General features: G+C 40.6%; 1 pseudogene; it reads right to left on the reverse strand.

The window, feature by feature from the left end:
- Window positions 1-2,231: 2,231 nt before the first annotated feature.
- On the reverse strand, window positions 2,232-5,350 carry LOC118482644 (annotated as a pseudogene).
- Window positions 5,351-6,235: the final 885 nt, after the last annotated feature.

The following is a 6,235-nucleotide window of genomic DNA, read 5'->3' on the forward strand; positions in this document are numbered from 1 at the left end:
AACCTCCTTTAATGAAATACCAACAAAAATTCAATGCCTGGGGTATGCAATTTTAAACAACAAAAACTTTAATTACTCCCAGGAAATATTTGATGATTTGGTAAAAAACGTTGATAATAAGGCATTTCTGCTCTTTCCAAGATTTTTAAGCTACTATTTTGAACAAAAATTTGTAGAGAAAGATGCAGATTTGCCCAAACAAGGTGCCTCTTTTAAAATAAATTGCTTAACACCTGAAACATTCTCTAGAATGTTGGCACAAATAAAAACAAAACCAGAGGTGCCTGAGCAGAATTTAGTAGATGAAACTGCTCCTCAGGTATCTGCTGCTGAGCCCACTACTCCAGGTGATCAAAGCAGCACACCCACTGTTTTGAAACCCACACCTACCACCACAAAAAGAACCAAAAAGAAAATATCTAGAAAGCCCACCAAACCCAAAACAAAGGCATCTCTGGAAGATGAGATCCCAGAGACAATGCCAGTGACAGCACAAAAGTCACAAATAACCATTGCTGCTACTTCCTCACAGTAGTTGGAAGAAAGATCTCAACCCCAACCTTAAACTCCTCCTGTATCCTCACAAAAGGATCAGGTTGTAAACACAGGGACACCACAATATGAAGCTCTGGACCCACTCGGATCCATCTTCCACAGTCCTAATCCCAGGGACATGTCTCTTTTAACCCCTATACCCTCACCCATCACATTCCCACAATCAATAAAACCTTTGTTGCATACATATGCTATTACTCAGACACAAACCAGTTCCTCTCAATCACCTATCACCGAGAGCATACTCCCACAAGTGACTGGGTCTGATGTTAATATCTCTGTTATCCCAGCAACAACTGAGGAGGTTACACTGCAGGAATTACAAGTAATTCCTGTCAGTAGTTCAAGTGGAGCAGCCACTACAAGTGTTGAACCTACAGGTTTACACTTGGACAGTGGTTTCATTAGTAAGACTCCCTTGAAGGCAATTTCTTCTATAGCACCACTGAAAACTACCAGTGAGTTTGTTTTAACTACTGGCAATATCAAAAGGTTATCAAGTGCTGAAGAAAGAAGTCCCCAGTACCAAGAACAAGGGGCATCAATGGCTGACTTTTGGGACTCTGTTCCTAAGTCATTCATTGGTAAAACCACTGCTGGTGGGGATTCAGATGATCCTGTTAACTCAGGTGATGTTTCAAGATATCAGGAATTGACGGGCAGGGTTGAAAACCTTGAAACCTCAGTTGCTGAAATAAAAGATATGGTGCAGCAGCTATTAAAAGCTCAGAAAGCCCAATCCACTGCTCCACCTGCTCAAGCACCTGCTCAACAAGCACCTGCTGCAAATGAGTTATGGAATCTTTTTCAACCACTGCTGGAAAGACAAAAGTAGATGGCAGATCAACAGCATGCCATACATGTTCAAAAGCTGACAAATATGGTGGAATCAAGATTCAAGGATACTCAGGCGGATATAAAAGCTATAAAAGCTCACATTCAAAATGCCTCTGGAAAAGTTCCCTCCACTGTTCTCTTCATGAACGAACCCTTCTCAGATAATGCCAAAAAGGGGGAGAAGAGCAAGTAGAAGAAAAAGGGAATTGATGATGGTATGTATGTTGAGCCAGAAAATAGTCAAACCAAAACTGCAGTATCAACACATACCACATCACCACACACCACCACAACTACTGTTCCACCACCATCTGTGTCTACAGCACAAAAACCACCATTACCATCACAAACAGCCAAACCATTATCACCCCCTGCCAAAAAGCAGAAGACAACAGATGTTACAACATCTGTTGTAATGGCAACAGTGGTTGAAACACCAGTTGTTTCAACTACTGTTAGTCAACCACTGATCACCACTCAAACAACTGCCATCATAACCCCTGCTCAAAAGCAGAAGACATCTGCTGACACATCAGTAGTTGTAATGACAACAGCTCTCACCTTTCCTACATCACAACCAAAGCTCTTCAGTAGAAAAAGAAAGCCAATCTCTGCCGATGAGGGTATACATGATCCTAATGCTGCACAATATCCACTGGAACTTGAAGCTATCAAAAATGAGATGAGGTAATTCTATACAGAAGAAGATCCTTCAAAAAGAAGATTCTCCTCACTCATAGGCTACATGCCACCAGAGGATATGGATGATTACCTCAAGCTCAAGGCAAGGCAAGGCAAGCTAAACTAAGAGCTAAAGTTGAGAGTGAAAGTGAAGGTCTAAGCGAAGAAGGCATTGCTAAAAGACTGGATTTCTTCCTCACTAAAGTAAAGCAGATAGAAGTGTTTGCACAAGAACTGAACAAAGAAAAGGCTGAACAACGAAGAAAGTTAAGAAAACAATACCTAGCCTACATCATGAAAGAAAAATTCTATCCCGCTGAAGAAAAACAGTTTGAAGAATGGCCACTAATCGCTCTAAAGCATGAGGCTGATAGGATTGACAGAATCAAGAACGATCCTACAAAGAAGAAGAATGCTCCAAACTGGAGCAAATTCAAAAAGCTCATTGCTGACCTCACTGCTGAGTACAAAAGAAAGAAAAAGGAGCTGGTGGAAGCAAAAATGGATACTGCTGAAGCCATATCAAAATGGTCAAAACAGCAGACTGATGAAGCCTATGAAAGGCTAAAGAAAAGAAAAATAATTGTTTCAAGTGCTTCAAAGAAACGTGAACAAATGATGAAGCTTGAACAGAGATTGAAAACCTCAGAACATTGTTCAAATCAGCAGACAAACCTACTCTTGTGATAAACCAAGAAGAAGGAAAACAGCTGTCTGAAAAAGAGGTCAAAGAAAAGGAAGCAGAGTACTTCAAGGACACCATCGTGAAAATGGGTCTAAAAGAAGACAGCTCAACAAAGCTTCAAAACCTTGTTAAGAAGGTATTAAACAAACCTGCATCACCAAACACTGCAACAGACATGTCAGAAATTGAAAGGCAAGAGCTTATTGAACAAGAAACTGCAGAAGACATAGCTGCAGCAAACAAAGTCATTGAAGAAGCCTTCAAAAGAATGTCTGAAAGTTTGCAAGTGTTTACAAGGCCATCATCCCCCAACTCATCAAAGAATAAATCTTTCCCAAGAAACCCATTAGGATTTAAAATACTAAAGTGGATGTCTGATCAAAAGACCCACGTATTGACTTTGGTCAGATCCAATGGCGAAATGAAGTACATATCAAGGAAAGAAGCACTTGGCCTTGGTGTTGAAGATCTACAGGATCTCCTTGAACTTACATTGTGTAGGGATGAGGATGACCAGAGTTCCAAGGAATTTGAAGCTGAATTTAAGAAACAAGCTAAGGAACTCTTGATGAGAAATAAAGGTCCTGAATAATGAAGGGTTTTGGCATTATCTGTTCCAGGGGGAGATTGTTGGGATTGAACCCTACCAGAGGATCAGATAATGTAAAGGCAAAACCGGATCACATCAGAGGACTACAATAAGCAGCAGTTTACACTTTGCTTTCCCCTTGAGAGTGGTAATCTAACAGCTGATGGATCTTAAATGCTGCTCACTACAACAACTGATGAACCAAACACTGATGATACTCTAAAGACTGCTGAAGACAAACACTGTTGCTCTATCTACTGCTGTTTCCTAAGTATTGCTGAAGACTCAAGCACTGCCCACTCAAAGACTGATCACCTTTGAAGAAAGCACTGAAGTTCAACACCAGTGCTCAGGCTACAACAGTGGAACGTGAAGCAGTAGCTATCTCTAGTTTTGTATTATACTGATTATCAGATGTTGCATATCAGTAGTTTGTATAGAACAGTGTTTATAGGTTGTTAGGTCGTTAGATGTCACTATCATGGTGACGTCAGCTAAGATGCTTCAGTGGTTTGGACTGCCTATAAATGTAACAGTACCCTGTACTGTTACATTTGATTGACTGAGTGGATTCTTTCTCTTAAGTCCAATCCTTTCATCTTGTGCAACCAACCTTGGGGTATCAGGCTGAGGGGGAGCTTAGTTCTGTAAACATGCTGTAATCATTTGCTTTGTATTTCAATCATTCAACTTAATGATAAGCATTTGTTTATCAAACTATTTTCCTCTTTGGTCGTGTTTACAAAGTTTGTATACAATTCCGCTGCACTTTACATAATTTTATATTCACTGAATGTTCATTTTGTACGAACAAACACAATCATGAGAGCCTCCGATCCTAACAAAACCAACACTAGTTCAAACATGGGACATCCCCCATGAGAGTACGCCAACAAAACAAAAACAAACAGCCAAGAACCACAAAAACTAACAACTAGACTATAATCTAGAAATAACAAACACAAAGAGATCAGCCTCCGTCATCTTCCAACTTGTTGCTACAGATCTCCCTTTTCTTCCAGCAGTCTCCGCACCCTGTTACACTCCTTGAACTTAACTCCCATTAGCTTATATCGAACAGTTTGCAATTATTTAGAAAACCAATTTCTAAATATTTATTTGTTAACTCCTAGAACTTGGAGAAGCTGCATGTCGATCTTGATATTGGAACCTCATCAGGAGCTGAACCAATAATAAAAACGAACAACGCTGAGGAACCAATGTCTTTTGCTAATGTTGTTAAGTCTAAAAAGGAACCAATTAAAGTTAATTTCAGGTCAATGGAGTCGAATGAAACTGTTGAAGGAGCGGATGTCGTAATTCCTATCTCATCGGTGAAGCAGGTGCATGATAGATATGAAAATACGTTATACGGTTATTTCTTGGGGAAAAGTTTAGCCTTTCCGGTTGTAGACTACTTTGTTTAAAATAATTTCTAAATATTTATTTCTAAAATGGCTCTCTCATATTGAGAAATTCTGTCTAGTGGCATTCATTTCACAGAATCCATTGACAGCTGCATAAATGACTAAAACTTGTTTTTCAATTGGAAGTGGTGCATATTGTGGTTGTTTTGGTACTTCTGTAATCTTTGCACCTCTATTGAGTAATGCCTGAGTCGCAGCATCTAGGTCTGACCCAAATTGAGCAAGGGCGGCCACTTCACGATATTGTGCCAATTCCAGTTTTGAACTACCGCAGACTTGTTTCATAGTTTTCAACTGAGCGGCAGACCCAACACGACTAACAGATAAGCCGACGTTAATAGCAGGTCTAATTCCGCGATAAAGGAGCTCTGTTTCCAAACAGATTTGTCCATCAGTAATGGGGATCACATTAGTAGGAATATAGGCTGATACGTCTCCAGCTTGTGTTTCAATGACGGGTAAGGCGGTCAAGCTACCTGCGCCTGTCTGGTCCGATCGTCTAGCGGCTCTTTCTAAGAGACGGGAATGTAAATAGAAAACATCCCCTTGGAAAGCCTCACGGCCTGGTGTTCGGTGTCACACCCTGGCTTTGCGGAAGCGTGGGTTTATTTGGTGTGACTTCTTAATACCATAGCTCAATCATAACAAAGCTATATGAAAGTAAAACCATGCAGAATCATCCATTAAAGTCTTAAAAACAAAAGTAACAACATTGTCTCAAAGTGTTGACACATGCAACGGAAATTACAACCTACCAAATGAAAACATTGTTCTTAAGACGCAACCACAACATAAAATAAAACACCGTTTAAGACTTGCGACTCGTCCAGGTAAAAGTCGCAATCCCTAAACGAGGATGATCCCGTAACTCTAACGCAGCGAAGCATACCGTGCCAGATCTTTAGTTCCCTGAAATACATGTAAGTTGGAAAAATCAACAATAATGTTGAGCGAGTTCATGTGTAGTGAGTAATAAAACCTTTGTAAGTATAAAAACCCTGGTGTGTAGCAAATAAGGAAATAAGGAGATCACCAATGGTTTGCAAGGCCATTGATATGTGTGATGTGCAGTAGGAAGACTCAAACCTAGCGGATTTTGCGTTGGGCACAAAGTCACCCCGAGGTCTGTTCAGCTGGGCCTGGGGCTAGGCTCGCTACACCCAGATAGATCTACCGCTACTGTCCCTCGGTCCTATACTGAGGATTAATGGCCTTCAGTTCACGCCTACCCACTCACATGATCTAAGTAGTAACCCTCCTTACGCTAACCATACCATGTAAAAAGTACTTGTAATCATAGTAACATGTATTTCACCCCCGCAGTTTAGAAAACTGAAAACAGTTAAGAGAAAAGGGGGACATGAACTCACCGAAGTGCGTCTCTAAAAGTATCTCCCAGAAAATCTGCTGTGCGACGACCTACACGTACTAACTTCTATTAGACGGACGACCGTGCCTTAG

This window comes from Helianthus annuus, chromosome 10, assembly GCF_002127325.2.
Source record: "Helianthus annuus cultivar XRQ/B chromosome 10, HanXRQr2.0-SUNRISE, whole genome shotgun sequence".
NCBI lineage: Eukaryota > Viridiplantae > Streptophyta > Magnoliopsida > Asterales > Asteraceae > Helianthus > Helianthus annuus.